Here is a 19,282-nt window from a genome sequence, read left to right as displayed (position 1 = left end):
TCACTGTCCCCCACTAACCTGACCCGGGTGTGAGCCTCCATATCTCTGCAGTACCTTGATCGGAGTCAGAAAGCCTCAATTGCACTTCTCCACTTGAACTTTGCTCTGGAAAATCTCATATTCAAGTACATCCTAAAAAAAGAAGACTTAATTCAGACTCCACAAAATATCTGCTGCATACTCTCAAAAACTGCCAGAGCTGTGAGTCAATCCCTCCTGCATCTGATTTCCTCAGGCAGGTCATAGCCTCTGGAGAGGTTGTACAGAATTCATCTGCTCTGGAAGAGCAGGATTTATCTTCTAATTACCAGAGGCAAATGGTATTGAAACCATTCTCAACACTTACAATCCATAAAATCATTGTATGTAGAGGAAGTTACCATTTTTGTTATAAGATATGATATATGTCATATTTCAAAGAGCAGACCAAAGAATGTACAAACTTCTATTGACTCTTAAAATGCTAAATGTTCTTGATAACATGTCCAAACTTTAGAAAAGCTGGCATGTCTGTTTTTGAGTAATTTTATAACCTTGTAGATCTATCATTGAAAGAAAATTAGATGTTTGCACAAAGTAAACTGTATTTTTTCTTAAATATATGAGGAAAAGGCAATTTGACAGATTACGCTTCCAGCTGAAAGTGGAAAACCAAGTATCATGCATCACTAACATGTTCTGATCAGAGTTTCTGCAGTCAGTTCTCTTCTGAAATGTAGAAATGGTGCTGGAAATAGATCTTCAATCACATTAGTGACACTGTGGGTAAGAGCTCATAGCAATGAGCTTGGGGATCACATTAGTTCTGATCCAGAGCAGTTCTGTACATGGAGTTCTTCTTTAACCATCACAGATTTAAGCTTTTTTAATCCAAATTATGTCTTCTTTGCAAGCTAATCATGCACCACTACACTTGCTTTCTTTTTTATCATCCTTCTCCTCTCTGCAATGCTATTGTACAATACCTGGCTTCTGTTTCTTCGTTTTTGATACCATTTTCCTTTTAATATTTTTTATGCCTAATTCAGACATTTTCCAGTCACATACCCTTAAAAAAACCCAATAAAAAAAAATCAAAAAGTAAACAAACAAAAAAATTACAAAACAAAACCAAAAGCCAACCCAACACAAGACTTGTCCCCTTATTTATTCTGCAGGTGGCTTGATACAGTTACATTTTAATTAATGTATTCAGTTTAGTGCCTAGGACAGATAGAAAAGGAGATTTTGACATTAACTCCTTGTCATCAGGAATTTTGATAGATGGGAAAATATTTACTGAAGACAGGTTTTATATATTCTACAGTGATGAAGAAATCAAATACTTGCACATGATGTCCATGGACATGATGTTTGCTGCAGGAACATGGGAGAGTTTTTCAGTCACCCTACTCCAGTTACTGAGCCTTCAAGTAAGTGGCATACATGTTTATTCCTTTTCCAGCAAGCTGGAATATTTCTCTATTGGTTTAGTTATTTTTTAAAAGATGCAACGGCATTTTAAAGATATGAACAGAAAAATTCTATTAAAGTTTTAAAACAATATTATTCTTTTTGTATTAAACAGATACTGTCAAAACCAGAAGGACCAGAAGTATTCAACTTCTCATGCATTGCAGCTAACATTTCCATCCTTTTTTTGAAATGCCTTGAGGGAACAATTCAAATCCCAGGAACAGAGACAGGAAAGGGCAGCAAAGAAGTGTGCAACATTAATCTCAACTGAATCCTAATAAAGTCAATAGTAATTTCTCTTTAGAGAAATGGCTTTGAATCAGGTCCTCAGGGGTATCTTTGTAAAGTAACATAGGTGCCAGCATTTTTTGTAGATCCCACCTGATACCTATCTGTATGTTTACATAGATGAATAGTAGTGAAATTCTGCACTGTCAGATATTCTTATGTCTCAGACAAGGTCAGATGTATGTACTATTGCAGTGTGTGTTACAACTTTCTGAAGCTGTTAGGCACTGCCTCTTTATATAAAGTGGTTATGAGAAGTCATTAAATCAGTAAAGAAAGTCAGTAGGGAAATAGTATTCTTTAACCATCACTCACTATTTTTTCATGAAAGGCAGAGTCAACTCAGGAATTTCAAAGCACTTGGAAATAGAAATATTTCTGTTGCTAAGCATGGTCCTACCCAGGCAGGTGTCTGTGCATGTGTGAGTGGGAAATGGTGGAGGGAGGGAGAGCTGGGTGCTGTGAGAAAGCTTGTAAGGGAAGCCTACAAAAGTAGCAAGGGCAGCATTGTGTGATGGGAAAAGAGTCAGCAAGAGTCTTGCACTTCTTGGCCAAGAGAACCCTTGTACTGAGAAATTAAAAATATTTTCTCTGGCTGAGACAATCTTTGTTGTGGACAAGAAAATAATAACTGTTTGGATTAAGAATTGCATTTATTGTGCCAATGTAGTGTCTATTTGTCCCATCCATTCATTTTCTAGAAGCTGCTGTGTTTTTATCTGTGATACACAGATAAAGTACACTTCAATTTTTTTCTGAGTCACTTGGAAATAGCTAATGCTATTTCCTTTTAGTCTTGGTCTTCCTTATATAGTTAATCTGTCCAATTCCTAGATATTTACTGAAACATTTGCTTTCAAGGTCATTTAGATGCTTGCTTCTGTCTTCAGTGTGTTCCCAACATCTGCATTTGAACAGAGGACATGGAGGCATGTTCTGAGAGCCACACTTGTGTCTGTAGTGTGGTCCTCTCTCCACGGCAACTCCATGGCCATATCCTGAATGCTTTAGGAGTGGTCAAGGTTTGGGTGCACACTTCATCTGCACACCACTGAGTTCCCACTGTGAGGATCTCTGGAAGTGAAGACAGGGACTGTTGATGCCCTCCAGCAGGTCCCCAGACCTGGAAGAGAGAAGTACAGGATACATTATAAAGCACACCTCTTCTGACTGTGGGGACAACCTGGGACACACATGGTCTAGACTCTCAGTGGTGAAAATTTACTGAAGATGCTGAAGGCCAGGTACTGCTTTGGAACTTGATGACATTCTTTGCTCCAGGTGTCAGCCTTTGCTTGGCATCCTCCTGTGAGTTAGAGGTGCCATAGGATGCCATTGTCTCCTACTGTGACACAGTGGGAGCTGTTCCTCAATAGGTACATTTTTGGAGGATATTATATTGGCAGTATCTTTGTCATTTTTTTTGTAGGGAGGGACAGTCCTCAAAGCTTTTGTCTGGTAATTTAGAAGGCTAGAGCTGACAGTATCCTTTTAGTATTCTGGTATAGTGTTTTCTGGTTTTCTATACGTGCTTCATATAATTTTAATTTTTTTTTTATTGTAATAAAATGAATGTCTGACAGTGGGTGTATGTGTGAGTGTATGGTTGACAGGAGAGTTTCATTAGCCCATTTATGCAAGTTCCCATTTGCTTTAACTGTTCAAGCAGAATCTTGGCATAAAACTTGGATGGGGTTCATGATTTTTGTTGGCATGCAATAGACCTTCAAGAGGTTCCAAAGTGAACTGCACTGGCATCTGTCAAATGCTTCCATAAGCCCAGATAAATTTAAGGCTCTAAATACTGTTTGAAACCTGACTCTAATTGAACTAAGCTTCACAATTTCTGGATTTTAAATCTGCTGTCAGTTTTTTTCTTGATTTAAAACCTGCCATATTTAAGGGCATATGATGACTGCACTGTTTGGACTATAATTTCTAGCTTCATCCCATAGCTCACGTCCATGAAACCCAGGATCACCTATAAATTGCAGATGTATGGATCACATGAGGCATTTTCTGCCTTAGCCTGGCATATACTTTTCCCAACCCAAATGATGAGTACCTAGCAAAATAGGGAAGGGAAGACAAGATCAGAATTATTATTTAATGATTTCTTATTTTGTAGCAGAATTTGCAATACTAACCCCAAACCCAGATGCAGAAAAATGCAGAAGTTAGCTCAAGATAAAAATCTCCTACATTCATTTTTCTTTTCTGTTTCTTTTCTGTCTGGGCTAAAACACTGCTGCTGAGACACTCCTGTTGCCATAAATGTGTCCCTCACATAAAACAATCCTTAAAACCATTTTCATCTGACTGTAGCTCATGTTCAAACCTGTCTGATTACAACAGCAATACACAATATTTTTTAATAGTATGAAAATACTATCCTGTGCCCGTGGAAAGCAGATAACTGCTAAGACTCCTCTCTCAGAATGCAAATATAGTGGAACAGCTTTGAGATTCTGTTTCAGTGTGACTTCCCTAATGTTTTCTGAACTGAAAATGTATGGGAGTGAGCCTGGTTACTATTACAGCTGAGTATTTGGTTAAGTATTCAGAATTTTTAACTGCATATCAGGTTTATGAACCTTGTTCAGTAACCTAGAAGATACTGAAGATAAAAATTTGAATGAGTGAAAACATTTTGTTGTGACAATTTTGAAATCAATCATTTTAATTTTTCATCTTGAAAATATCTGTACAGAGTGGGAAAGTAAAGAACTCCTACTGCTGTACTGATCCAGTAAATATGTCATATTAGATCACTCAGTACAAAAGGAAGAAGGAGGAGCTGCTCAGGAAAAAATCAGAATATTCTGTACCCTTTGCTTATGAGAACTGAGTGTTGTCATATCCATATGCAGGGGAGGGAACTACATTCCTGTCCCCACAATTGGACTATCTCATCATCTCTGTTACTGACTTCAAATGCTGAGCCTGGACTGAAATAAGGGGAATTGGATCTTTTCCTATCTTTGCCAAGTAGCAAGTTTGAACCAGCCAAAATTACCTTTTTGGTGAAAAAAACCCAACTGCTCAAATATTTAAGTCTGCCCTTCTACATAACATTTGAATAACTTCATGTATGTAAATGATTTCTTTTAGGCAACTGTCATTCTTCTTTTAGGGAAAATAAAAGTGTAGCATCCCACCAAGGGCAGCACAACTCACTCTTCGCCAGCCACACGGAGCTTGAGTCACCGAGTGCAACAAACCACCCCAGGAGGGATTTGCACAGAACAACACTTCCTCCTTAAGGCAGCTCTGCAACTGTCAGCTGGGAAGGATGCTGTAGCCAGAAAAAAAAAAAAAAAAAAGCCTACCACCACATTACTTTCCTAAAATGCAGTCAAAGTGCACCAAGTGCATAGAAGCAAAGAGACAAAAACATGACACTGCAGAGATTCTTGCTCCCTGATAGCCTCGGAGAGGAGTTCATCACAGAGATGGTCTGTCAGCTGAGGAAATGTCTGTCCCTGCACAAGATTCCTTTTATTCAAAATCTGAGATGCCAGAGGTGCATTTGAGAGTGGGGAGAGATTATTTTGGATCTCTTTTCTCTGAATTTGGTACTAACATTACATCTGTGTAAATGCCCACTCATTATGCTGCTCCCTTTGAAAAGTAAATTTACATACCGTGAAAATACTTCCAATCAGTCAGTATAAGCAATGTTAAATACTGCCCTCAAAACCAGCCCAAGATAATATTTGTTCCTTTAATGCCATTCCTTTAACCTTGGGAGAGAAAAACTTATTAAACCCATAAACAATCTATGATCCATGATATTTATAAAGTAGCTAACAGTTTTTCTTGTGACCTTTTCATAAATGCACGCTTTGTATAAATAAAAATTATCTAGAATGTGATTATTAGCCCTATAGGACAAAATTATCATATTATAGGTTTTATTAATGGGCTGTTCATGCAGCTGTTCTCTATTGAGAAAATCTGTTTTTCCCTTGAAATAAAATGTTCACATCCAAGACTATCTGTTCTGCTTGCTCTTCATGATCCTCATGGACCAGAAATTTTTATTACCCCAGAAAACTACCACGTACTGTAGAAGCAGAAATCACCAGTTTCTTCATAGCCTTTCACTGAAGCTTGAAGGTTTTAACAATAAGTGGAAATAAATGATAATGCAGTCACTTTGATATTTGCCTATATTCATACCAAAGCAGTTTCTGATGACCTCTTTCAGAAGTTCAAAAATCCTGAAGAATAACCTTAATCATAATGTGTCAGGTCATTCCTATCTCATTATTTATTTTTTTTTCTTCAGCTTAAGGATTAGGGAAATTGTATCCCAGTAACAAGTGCCACAAAGTATCAGGAGTTTTCATCTTTCATTGCAGCACTAGGACTAAATGGTAACACAGTGCTGTTCCCACTACCAGGAGTTGGCTGTGACAATTCTATTTACAGAACATTTATACTCTATTTATTTCTCTTACAGAACTGTATGAGCAAGAACTGCTACCAAAGCAATCCTCATGGGGAAAAAAAAAAAAAAAAAATATTCAGGAGATGGGACTTTTGCAGGTCTCACTGATTGAACCACTCTTTCTTCTTCAGCAGCTTTACCAGAGCATCTCTCCATCTGCTCTCCTCAGGAACTGAATGTTACCTTTGCTTAACTGTGTGAAGACCAGTCACAGATGGGATTTAAATATACTTTTTAATATGGAATCTCTTCATTCAAGAAGACATTATCTGAAGTGGTATAATGCTCATTTTTTATGTGAGCCCTGTATGGGCAACACCTTCATCCAAACACTTGCTGGATTTGCAAAACCTTTGCAAAACCTTTAATAAATTAAACACTTGAATTGTTACCAGCCCTTCCCCAGCTGTTGTTTCTGCCATCTGGATTCATAGTTTGCCCCAATGAACTGTTGTTCAACTTATATTTAATTATTTCAGGAAAGAAATGGCTTTTGAAAAATTATTGCAGAGTTTGACCTTTCTGGACAAAGCTATCTTTAAATTTTGAGAAAAATCATTAGGCTGATGGTATCTAAACCTCACAGAGTCTTTTTCTTCTCTAGTATTTCAAAATGACTAAATCTTCCATGGTATGTTTGAGGACCTATCTGAAAATCTCTCAAAAACTGATTCCCTAAAATAGCCAGCCTTTTTATTCCTGGCATAAATTTATAAAATAACCTTAACTTTATTATTTTTCAACATGTTAATAATCTCACAGAAATTAATTTGCAAGGTGTCACCTTGAGGACACGATTAAGACTGGTCTGTTAGACTGACTTGGTGAAAACATGGCTATTTGACACTTTCAGGTACTTGCTAGGACAAAAGCATGGACTATTTCTTTTAACTGCTCTCAGACCCTGACCTAGAAAAACACTGGATCTGGGCTTCAAAAACCTCACATTCATTAACTCAGATCAATTAATAAGCTTTGGGGAAAATACCTGATTAAATTTCTCTATGAATTACAACACAGTCAGGCTGTGAATGGCAACAAGTTCAATCTGTGTGATTTCAAATATTTAAATCTGTCTATCAAACAGTATATTGGGTTTTACCTTTAGTTTTGGAGTACAAAAAATTAAAAATCTAGAACTACTTGATTGAGCCCCAATAGGTAGGACTCACATCTCAGCTGTAATTTACTGAAAATCTTCCTTCCCTGAAGGTTTTTAGCTCGTGTTGGAATGCATTTTCTACATGCAGAGACAACCATCTAATAAGTAATCCTCCTGAGGTATCAGTGTTCTAAGGAAACTGCTTAAAAGTTTTATGGGTCAACAGATAGATATGGGAAAGACACACATTTTTAAAGAATATCCACAACCTAACAATTCTTGGTATAATTCACATTAAACAGGTAACAATCCCCACTGGAGCATACTTACTGTGCTAGGTGTGAGCACCAACAAAGTGAAAGCATTTGCTTTAACAGCCTTCAGTGCATTTACCCTTGTGAAGCTGAATGAGCAGAATTTTGGCTTTATTGTGGCTGCTGATGCTTCTGGAGAGTCTTAGCTTACTTCACTGGTAAGGCTTGACAGGATTTCAGAGACTGATGCAGGATGTGCTGTTGAAATAGGAAGTCCTTTGTACCTCAAGCTGAGTTTCAGCATGCTAAGAGAGCCAGTCAACCTGCAGGGCTTGAAAAAACATGTAGTGAAAAGGCAAATGGACAAAATGGTGACTTCATCAGATGTACACAGCCTGCTACCCCCTTTATACCACAGGCAACAACAACCACCTGAACAACAGCCTGGGGGTCCTACACAGCAGGCTATTGCACTTGGAGGAGATAAGGATCCATGCACAGCTGGCTGGAGCAGTGCAAGCCTCTGCTGAGCCCTGCTGTTCTACACGTGACTTGGCTTTGGGGACTGAGCCTCATGCCTTACCATACAATAAATGCAACCAACTTGTCAAACCCAAAGAGCCCATAGGCAGGACCTGTTTGTCAAAAGAATGTTCCTGACTTTATCTTGAAGTGAAGCAGCATGTTTTCCTACAAATATTCTTTTTTTTTTTTTTTTCACAGTGAATATGACAGAGTTGCTTTGCTTCTATGAAGATCCTAAAATAATTCTGAAGGTGACTGCTGTTGGACCTCACCACAGGTAGGAAGTGTGAGCAGTGTGCCATGGCATGGCCAGAGGCCTATCTTACATTGTATCTCTGTGGGTTCCCAGCATCAGAGGGAGCATAAGATACAATAAATTGCTGTCCCTTTTGTGGGGTATTAATAACATGGTTAATTTTCCTGATAGTGCTTTTGCCTTTTGACAGAGATCAGAAACTATTTTCTGGGATGCCCTCTATACCTACTGCTCCTACCCAGCAAAGGGCCTGGCTGTGTGTCCATGGCCACAGAGAATTCTGCTGATGACACAGATTTGTGTAGGACACAAAGAGGCAGCACTGACTGACCAGAAGGCACCAAGCTTCACCCATCTGCAATCTGGCCAGGATGGAAGGGGAAGAAGTGGGACCTGCTGTACCCAGAGGGAAGGTCCTGGGGCCCAGGTGCAGCTGGGTACAGCATGTCCAGGCAAAAGAAAAGCAATGCCTACCTACATGTTTTTGACAGCACAGACAGATGCTGCTTACAAGATATGCAAAGAAAGGCATACCCTTAAACTTCAAAGAAATGTCTGCTTTTAAGAGTGTTTACTGCTTATGTGTAGGACAGTTTTTTGGCTCATTCTAAGTGACCCAGGAGTACTTGTGAGGTCTCTCTGCCCTTTGCCTTAATCATTTGTGCAATGTAGATAATGAGAATTGCTTTGCAAATCATTTTGCATCTGTAAAGCGCTTTGAGATAACAAGATGAAAGACACAGGGAGTCTCATCTTGCCAAGAGGAGATCTGTTGGGATCTCCCAGAACAGTGCCCAGTTAATATTCAACCAAGTGAGATATTGCTATTGAACATTTCAGGTGATTATGGCTTTCTCACAGTGGCAGCAAGCAATTATTGGGACCATTTCCCCAGATTTTCTCTCCCTCCAGGCTTTGGTACTCAGCCAGATCAGTTTTTGTCTGTCTCTCTTCCCTAAGTGAAACTATCATAGATGCTGGCTTACTGATACCCAGGGACAAAAATAGTTAATTACTTCCAGCCCACCTGAAGGGAATCTTCCAAGGTACCTGGGCATTTAAGCTCCAAAATACAATGATCTCTAAGGCTACAGCCTTGTTTTGTAAATTTATACATTTACATAAGTATCAGCCTATGAGAGATAATTCACAGTCTTCATCCAGGTTTCTCTTACTGGGCATAGGACAGAGAAAAGCAACTTAAGGTGGAGTTCAACTCAGCACACTGAGAGAAGGTATCCTATTGCCAAGCAGTAGGAGATGTGTCTTGTGAGACAGGCATGCTGCCATCCTGTCCACCTCCTGCCATTTATGCATCTAGCCACCAATTGAGCAGATGTTGGTGTGTTTGTGTGGCAAAAAAACAATTAAAATTTTCTTTTACTTCTTTTCTGATTAGAGGATTGGGTTATGGTTACTGAATTGAAGTTAATCACTTCAGAGTGATTTTTTTTTTTTCATATTTAGTTCTCGGTCTCTCTTCTCAGAACCTGTTGCAAATCCTATGACTTGTGGATTTGTCCTTAAGTTAACAGTTGTGTCTAGCAGAGTGAAAGAGACACACAGAGGTTTTATTCAAATTCATGCTGAAATCTGAGTGCAGCTTGCCTCACAGAGGAACAAATTATTGCCCTCATTATCAGAGAGGGAAGAAAATGAATATGCATAGCAGAAAACCCTGCTGTCAGGGTGGTTCCAGTGTGCTTCACACAGTTTTTAGATGTGAGTTATTTAAGCATCTGAAGGCTCAGACAGTTGTCTGAGCTGAGCTGCCTCTTTTCTAAGGCATTTACAAACATCAGAGTGAGATGCATCCTTGCTGATGGACTCATTAATGATACAGCCATTCTCAGAGTGAGTGCTATGAAAGTAACTTCACAACATCTAACATAATGATAAGCCATATAATATCCCAAATGCCACCGGAATTGACACTGGAACAAGTTTCAGACATCTAAGGATCTGAGCACTTTATTTCCCTAAATGGCTTGTCCAGGGGAAGAAAAAGAAAAGGAGTTGGCAAGCCTCTCTGAAGTCAGAGGGAATAAATTACACAGCCACTGCTGTTATTATATAATATATAATTATATAATTATTAACAAAGCTACAGGAATTGTACATAAATAAAATGTATGTACACTTTTTCTTATAATATTTATTATGGGCATTTTAGAGTCATGCTCATCTTATTATCTTATTGTCAGCATTGCCCTGGAGAATAATACTTTAATCAGTGAAGTTTCTAGACATGTCCATTGTGAACTCTATTTTTAAGACCTATGAGATCAATAGACATAATGGTTCCCATATGTGATAAAAGCTTGGGACTGGAGTTTATTATGCCATATATATGTACACAAATGTTTAAGCACTAGGCAGAAAGCATGGAGCTGTGTGGTCACCATGCTCTGATAATTTCCTTTCCTTTGTACTATTCCTCCTGAATAGCTCACCAGCTTTGTGATCTATCCTGGCATAACAACTCATTGTGTGGCTGTGTCCCTCTTGGTCACCTTTTGTCATTAGAACTATATTCCTACACCAGATAAATACAGAAATTACTCTATTAAAGTCATTGTGACTTCTAGTTAGTCCAGAGAAGATGCTAGAAAAACACAGATCACTTCTGTTTACACAATGGTCCCTCTGTGTCAGTTTATCAGTAGATGACAGCTTTTAGTTTTGCCATTACTGTACACAGATAATTTTTTATGTCAGAGAAATAAAGAGAATGAGTATTTTCATTTTTTAAAACACAAAAATGCTGCCAAGAATTTGTGAAATCAGAGGCTGAGTTTGCTCTTCTTTAACACAAATTACTCTATTCAAGATAGCTTTGTGTCTGTGTCATTGGAATCAGTCTCACAAGTCCTGACTGTAAAATCATTATTCTTCTAGAAAAAATGTTTGCTTTTTAGATTATACAAGTTTTGATTTCCTTATGAAATCTCCAGGTAATCCTGTAGTGATGAAAAATAAGAACTTTCCAATACTTCTCAAAAATATATTTGTTTGGACTACTAATGCATTCTAATGAAATACTGAGGGCTGCCAGCAACCCTGTTTTATGGTTATTTTTCAGCTTTTTTCTAGACTATTATAATGTTAACATATAAATATACATCATGAATACATTAATATATTAATATTTTAATAAATATATTTATATGTCTGGTTGTGCTTGGTATTCAAATAACCCAAGTTAATTGCATTTTAATTGTAGAGAACAATGTTTTCTGTGGTCAGACCAGTTAATCTGCTATCATATTAGCACTTAATCAGCATTTTAATATCTGCCTTTTGATTATAGTCCTTTCACCTCTTTCCTCTACATTCTTCCCTTTTTCTCATCTTCTTTGTATGTTTACCTAGCTGAATATTGTCTACAACGTTATAATAGGTTCTTTCTAATCATACGCTTATATTATTTTACAAAATAATATCCTTAATTTTTTGTTTTGTCTTTCCTTATAATTTTTCCTTATAAATATTATTGTGCTTCAAAATATTATTGTAGCTTTGAGAATGGTACATCTTTCTTTCTATGAGACTTAACCTTCCTTCCAAAAAAAAAAGAAAGGAACAAAGCTGACAGAAGAAATAAAGATGCCTGAGTGTTGGTGCTACATGCTTGATCTCCCACATTCAGTGTGAGTCTTCTTCCTGTCTCCCCCAGTCTTTGGAGTCAATCCCATATGCAAATATACTAAACAAAATCTGATCAGCCTTTCAGAGAGATTTCTAGCATTTTCATCTATCACAAACAGTACACCCATTTTCTGTTGTCTCTCTTGTCTGTGCTGTTGGTATTTATTTAGAGAGGCATCTAATTTTCTACAAAAGCAATGAATATCCAGATGAACTTCACAATCCTTGCTGTGCATAGTCCCTCCATGAATTCAAATTCAATTGCTAGCCTCTCTTTTAAGATGTTTTTCTTTTTTAATAGCAAAACCAAGGTATATTAATGTCATAGGAAAAAAGCAGTCCACGAATGTGTGTATTTATGTTATGAATTTTTAAGCTAGTTCTAAGTACCTTTTAACATAAAAAGAAAAGTCACTTTTTTTAAGAAGGAAATCTGAATGCCTCAGTCACAAGTCTGTTATTAATTGTCCTTTGATATTTCAAAAATTCTGTGTCAATCCAAGTATCCAAATGCTGCCACTTACCATTGCAGTGGGAAATTCCTCTGTCATTCTTGGCTGTAGTATACATCACCTGAAAGGAAAATACAAAGAGATGTAATTGAACTAAAGCTCTCAGACACCTGCAAGAAAAAAAACTCTCAAAAGATTCTTTTCAGGACCTGAACAAGCTGATGAAAATGAATCTACACAGGAACAACTAACCAAAGGCAACTGAAATGTCTATGATTTATGCAAGAAAATGGTGAAAACTGAAGATGAATCTTTTGCTAGATTTACAAATCCTAGGGAATTGCTAGCTGATGAAAACCAATTTTGTAAAGTGCCAGCTGGGTTTCCATTTCCTTCAACTACTCTGTATTTGAGAAATAATTGCACATTTTCCATCAGCAACTTTTCTTTCAGCACTTTCACAGTGGCAGAAGCATTTGAAGGAGAATTAGCTTTACAGTAATCCCTGAACAAAAGGAACCAAAAACCTCAATGTCCCCCAAAACAAACAAAATCCTCTAAAATCCCAACTCCTTCCTCATGGATCATTAGTCCTTCCACACCTTACAGCCACAGGACCAGCCATCCCCTGGGCAGTGCAGGGTCTATTGTGGAGGTGGGGGTGAGGGTGCTGCTGTCCAAACCCTGCCCTTTTTTTGCTGATACCCAGGACACAACCAATATGGAAACCTTACTCCAACCAAACCTACCAGCTGGATTTATGTCTAAAACTTGAATTCAGCTACTCAACAAAAGATTATGGGGTGAGCTTTTATTCCATGTTATTTATAGCTTCTTGACTCATCTTTTAATCACAGAAGAAAAATGTACACTCAGGAGCACAAGCACGTAAAACTCCTCCTGCAACCTGCTTCCCTCCAGTAACTGTAGTGAGGAGGTTTGATGTTCAAGGACTTTATGATGAACATCTTAAGCCTTTCAGAAATCTGAAAAATCTTCCTAACTGCAATTTTGGAGTCTTATTTATCACACAAGTTAATCTCAGTCTTTCAATAAGTTAAGCAAAATTTCTTTTTCTGGCAGCAGAATATCACCTTTATTACAGGATAGTGACAACAGTTCTACTAGCAGGGGATCACTCAAAACCTGATACAGGCCTGCAGTAAATAATATGTCCTTGCCAGAAGAAAAGTTCAGCAATGATATATATTTTCTAAAAATTCACTGCAATATCTTTGATAAACCCTTTAAAGTTCAAACAGTGCTTTTTTTTTTTTTAACTGACAAACAGAGATTTGAAGGTGTTTAGAGGATATTGTGTTTCAATTTATCTTTTAATAGCATTAACCAGGCTCTGAATGGTATGTTTTATCTTCCAACCTAATCTGAGCTATTTCTACATAGAGTGGATTTAGTTTCATTATGCTTTTCATGAATCACCCACTTAGGGGCATTGGACCTTACTGAAAAGAAGCAGGACTTTATTGTGGCAGGGACACATAAGCTAAGTTTTCTATGTCTTTCTTTATTGAAGACCTTGAAAAAAACAAAACAGGATTTAAGATTTAGGAAGGTCTATCTCAGCTGTATGCAAATTAATAAGGAGGTGCCAAAAGGACAAAATGATAGTGGAAGCTTTCACACTCTTCTTGGAAATCAAGAGTGGATGTGTCTCTGAAGTGCTATACAGTAATGTGCCTGCACTTAGAAAAAAGTGAAACAAACTGGTCAAGGATATGAAGGTCAGAGGCAGCCTGGGTTGCCATGACCATGAGATGGTGAAGATCAGGATCCTGAGTGGAGTATCCTGCAAAAAGCAGGGCTGCAATCCTTGTCTCCAAAAGAAAAATCCAAGGGTGAAATGGTTTACCCAGAGAGATTGCAGTGTCTGCATCCATGGAGATACTCAAAACCTAACTGGACACAATCCTGAGCAACCTGCCTAAGCTGATACTTTTTTGAACAAAGGGGATTTACTACATGACCTCAGTGGTTCCTGTCAGCCTCAGCTGTGAGTATTTTACACTTACAGAGATGATTATAGTCAACAGCTCTCTACAAATGCTAGTGTTTGATGGAAGCCACCTCAGCTACTTCTGGAAAGATGGAGATAAAATTTATGTAGATCAACTAAGAGATCTTTGTAGTTTGGTGTATTTTGACATATGCCACAAAGAACTTCATCAAATTCCCCTCCAGAAATTTCTTGATTGTCCACAGTATTTATCCAAACTATTTATAAACAATAAACTACTGTGCTTTTTGATTGTAAAACACAGACTTAAACCCTCAAATAAAGCATCTAAGTTGAAAAGCAAAATTTTAAGCCCAGTAAAAAACAAATATCATATATTGATAGTATACCTAATAATTTATATTACTAAAATATATGTGTAATCATCTTGACAACAGCATTCCTGTCTTTCAGATATTTTTACTTCAATTTAAGAAGTCATCCCAGCTTTCTGATAGACTCCTTTCGTGAGGCATGACTAACTTCTGTTTTTACAACCACTTTCATCACATAAAGCAAACAACCTTCCTGTCCAATAGGTAAAATTTTTTAATGCAGCTGGGCTATAAAGGGGGTACTTATGACTCTGCAATTTCTGATTTCTCTATAGGGATGCATGAAAATGTTAATGCAAACATCCCATGACTGGAACATCTGTGCAATACCAGAACATCAGGCAGCTTAGAGCACATTGAACACAGACCTGTGTTCCCAAATGGGGTTTCAGCTGAGTTTTCTTCTCTTTTCTATTATTTTGACTGCTACAATAGCCCTGCCTGAAAAATTCCCCACCTCTGCATCCATGGCCATAAAAAACATTCCCTACAACACACAGATTGTGTAGGACACCCAGGAGCCAGGAGTGACTAACAGGGAAAGCACTAAGCTTCAATTTGGCCTGGAGGAACGTGGGTCCAGCCATGCCTGGAAGAAAGGGCCTGGGAAGTGGGAAAGGCTAAAGGTCTTTTCTGGCAGTCTAGAAACAGCAAGGTACACAGAAAACCAAAGGTAGTAGAGCAGATTTTATACAGACTTCACTGAATGATGGGACAGAAAAATCAACCTTTGCCTTAGAAACTGTTTTATCAGTGTGGAGAAATCACCTGAATAGTGAAGGTGGCTGTAATTTCACTGGAAAATTGTTTTGCAGAGACTATGGAAGTTTGAAAGAGTCAGAATTTATAAAGCTCTGGTGATTTTATGAAAAAGCTGATTTTATGAGAAGTGTGATAGTATTATATAACTTGGAGTTTCCATTCAAAAACGTTACACTGATGATTTTTTGGGAAAAAAATGTTATGGATTTAAACAGCTTAAATAGTTATGATCTCACTTGCCAGGGGAATCAATAAATGGTTTTTGTCTTGCATTTACTAGAATTCAATTAATTTATTCTTACTATTTCATTATTCATTTTGAAATTATCTTTTACAGTTCAAATCATTCATTGTTCCCCAAAGCACTCAACCACCTGCTCATCTTTCAGTACATATTCCTGTCTTATGGGATTTATACATTCTCTTATTCAATTCCCCAAAGGCACAAAAGCAGTGGTTGGAAGTCCTGAGTATTCATGGCTCGTATTTCCAGCTAAATATAATGTCTTTTAAGTGATTGAAATAGAGCTATTTAATAATAGAAAAGAAGCACAGAGGAAGCACACAAGGAGGCACTTAGGGGCTTCCTCAATAGATATGGTTTTGCTCCTTAAAATATTAATTGTGTTAGAAGAATACAAATTTTCTCTCAAGGAAGACCTTCTGTCTCCCCCAAAGATATTAGTATTCATAAAAATAATCTTCCTCCTTTTTTTCCATTTCTTGATGAGAGTCTTGTGGACTTCAAGATTAATTTAAGAAAAAGAAAAACTTTTCTATATGAAATCAGCTTTTTTTTGTGCTTGTCTTCCTTGAACCTCATGGAAAATCTGCCTGCAATTGCAATGGCACAAGTAGATTAGCTGGGATCCATTTATGGGAATGAGCTTTTGGAGACTTCAGGGGGGCTTTAGTTTTGTGCTAATTAGAATAATTATCTCATCAATTAGCTCTTTTTCAGAAGCAGAAATTCTCTGGTGGCATTGTAAATGCTTATGTTGGCTATGTTGGCTCCTCTAGTCAGAGACAAGTTTCTAAAAGCTCCAGACCCTTTGTTTGGGAGGAAATGTTCCTGCTGCCACCTCGCTGCCTCCTTCAGATCCTTGAATTATCTGAGGTGATGTCCTTTCATCCCCATCATCTGTGGTTCATTCCCAAGCTAGGCATAAAGAAAGAGATCTTCCGTTTCCTACTTTCAGAAGGCTTCCTCAAAAAATGTAAACCAGGCTACACAGAGAAAATTAAATTAAGATGGGATTTTGAATGACTTCCGAGTGATGAAATGAGGCACTAAATCCACTTGTTCAATACTTTTCACATATGTGGAAAGCAATTGAAACTGAAGAATTTACTGGATTTACTGAATTTTATAAAGTATTTACTGAAGAATAAAACACTTTAAAATTTTTTAAATAAAATAATAAAGTGCTTTCCCAACTATTTTGTTCCTTTTAGTTTAAGCAGTGCAGAATCAGCCTTCTACCTTAAAAAACAAACAAAAAACAAACAAACAAAACCCCTAAAATATTAAATAATTATTCCCCCCCAAATGGAGAATATGTAAAATCCTGAATCCAGTATAAAAAAGTAACTAACTTATCATTTAACTTAAATCCAGTTTTTACAAACCTTCTAGTAAAAAAATCAATGAATGATTTTAAAATAAAATTTCTGTTTGATATCAGAATGTGAATTAATGTAGTTTTGAAAATTTCAGATGTATCACATATACAACATCAAGGATTTTTTCTAAATATTGCCAGTAAAAGGATGTATCAAAACTGCAGCATTTTCACTATCTATTTGCATAATCTATTTAAATTTTAACAAAAGCCCATTTCAACAAAGAAGTTGAATCTTCCAGATTTGGGGAGTTTCCACAAGTAGTTTCATATTATATTTTCATTTCCTTGCTAGTAAAGAGATGGCAAAAATAGGCCAAGTATTACTATTTACATACTCTTTCTATATTTAGTGCTGGTGACACTCAATGAAAGCTTGAGAAATCAGAAACTTTCTGACTAATGTTTGCTGGGAGGTGTCACTACTGTCAGCTGGGAGAAAGAGAAAATTCCCCAGCAGCTCCCCAGGGTGCATGTGCAATCTGCAAGGAAATCTCATGTTCAGTTTTTTTCAGTGTTGATGTTTAGAGGAAAATTAATTGAAACTAACATGGTTATGTATCTTTGTTTAATTATTGATCAAAATGGACCTTGGATTGGGGGTGCTTGAACAGGATTTGCTCCATGATGTCATTAAGCTAAGCATCAGAAATAAGTTTCTCTCAAAGTATTTTGTCCCCTTTCCAGTGGGGATGTTGTCCTTCTGACAGACTTTCTGGAGCAAGACATTTCACAAAATCCATGTGATTTCACAAAATCCATGCTCCTGTGATTGGCAGAAAGTTCTTCTCGTGATTGATTCTTTTCATCTCTTATTTTTAATTATGGTTATAGGGCAGTTCAATAATGCATGTTATCTAATGTCATCTTGTGATACTGAAAAATGAAAAATCTATTTCCGTAACCATTGCTGATAGTAACCAAGTAATGAAACAGGTAAGAGAAAAATCTAGGCAGATAAAGCCATTTTCTGGACACATTTGTACTGTCATGTTAGCCTCAAAAACAAGAACTCTGCTGTGTATTCTACTGGTACTATGCCATAACTCGCAGTTTTCTTATAACCTTTTGTGCTAAAAAGCCAAACAAACTTTTGCATTTGCTTTTTAACAGCCTTTTTATGAACAGCAGCTTGGGAAAAGTTAATCTTTGAAGACTGCAGAAGGTGTTTTCATGTACAAAACTGTATTTGTGGTTTCTGATCCTCGGTGATAATATATTTCTATTTCCAGGTAAAGGCCCTCTTCCTATGTTGCATTTACTGTCTTACTTTTTAATTATATTTTATTATTTAAAATACATATTTTTATTTTAATAGTAATATATTTATTAATACATAAAAATCTTACTATTTTATTTATTATTATATAATATAAATATTAATAAATAATTAATTTTTTAGTACTTTTAAAGACAGTGAGATTTACAAGGACATAATTTTTGGTCCAGACAACTTATAATTTTCACATGTAAGAAAACCCCAGAATACCAATTAGCAAATATAACTACTTCTGACTTGCCTTCCTTGAGTCTAACTTGCCCCAGAAGCAGAGTTTGAAAGATTATTTCAATAATCTATCTGTCTGCTTTGTGAATTCCCCACCACTCCCTCAGCCAGTCAGAAGAACAATAAGGTGTTATATTAAGGGCATCAAGGACCAGAAATACTCCACAACTGTATAGACTTCCAGGCTTTAAGATCTCAACATAAACCCTTTATCAGTGGAAAAAGTGTGTAAAACAAATCAAAACCTTATAAAAATATTTTCCCTTAAATATATTAGCAACTGATAACATTACTTTTACTTACGTTTTAATGTGACAAGCACCCATCAGAGCAAATCATGAAGTCAGTCAGGGGAAATTCCCCCTAAAAATGGCATAACAGTTGATTTTCCTCACAGCATGGGCCTAGAAGCACACAGCTAGAAATAGTATAGGGGAACCAAATTAGAAGGTTGAGGTTAAGCTTTCAAGATTTTGGAAATGCCAAAATTAGAAATGGCTTTACATTTTCAGCTTTGCTTGTCGTCAGCTCATTGTCATCAGAGCACAGCTTTGCTTTGATGGCAGCCTTGCTTCTGAGCCACAGGGTGATGTTTCTGTTCCTCACCTC

The 19,282-nt window shown here is 37.0% G+C and overlaps 1 protein-coding gene across 1 annotated transcript in view; it reads right to left on the bottom strand.

Annotated features, from left to right (window-relative positions):
- Window positions 1–1,132: 1,132 nt before the first annotated feature.
- Window positions 1,133–19,282, bottom strand: part of LOC111922931 (uncharacterized) — a 38,250-nt gene continuing 20,100 nt past the window's right edge. Inside the window, exons 4-6 of the mRNA XM_086880076.1 lie at window positions 12,506–12,554; window positions 7,629–7,883; window positions 1,133–2,866 (exon numbers count right to left, since the gene is read on the bottom strand). The gene's annotated coding sequence lies outside the window, so the exon portion shown is untranslated. The remainder of the gene's footprint in view (window positions 2,867–7,628; window positions 7,884–12,505; window positions 12,555–19,282) is intronic.

Source organism: Cyanistes caeruleus, chromosome 3 (assembly GCF_971803275.1).
Source record: "Cyanistes caeruleus chromosome 3, bCyaCae1.hap1.1, whole genome shotgun sequence".
In the NCBI taxonomy this organism is placed as follows: Eukaryota; Metazoa; Chordata; class Aves; order Passeriformes; family Paridae; genus Cyanistes; species Cyanistes caeruleus.
The sequence above is the reverse complement of the archived record's forward strand: the minus strand, read 5'-3'. Positions and strand labels throughout refer to the sequence as shown.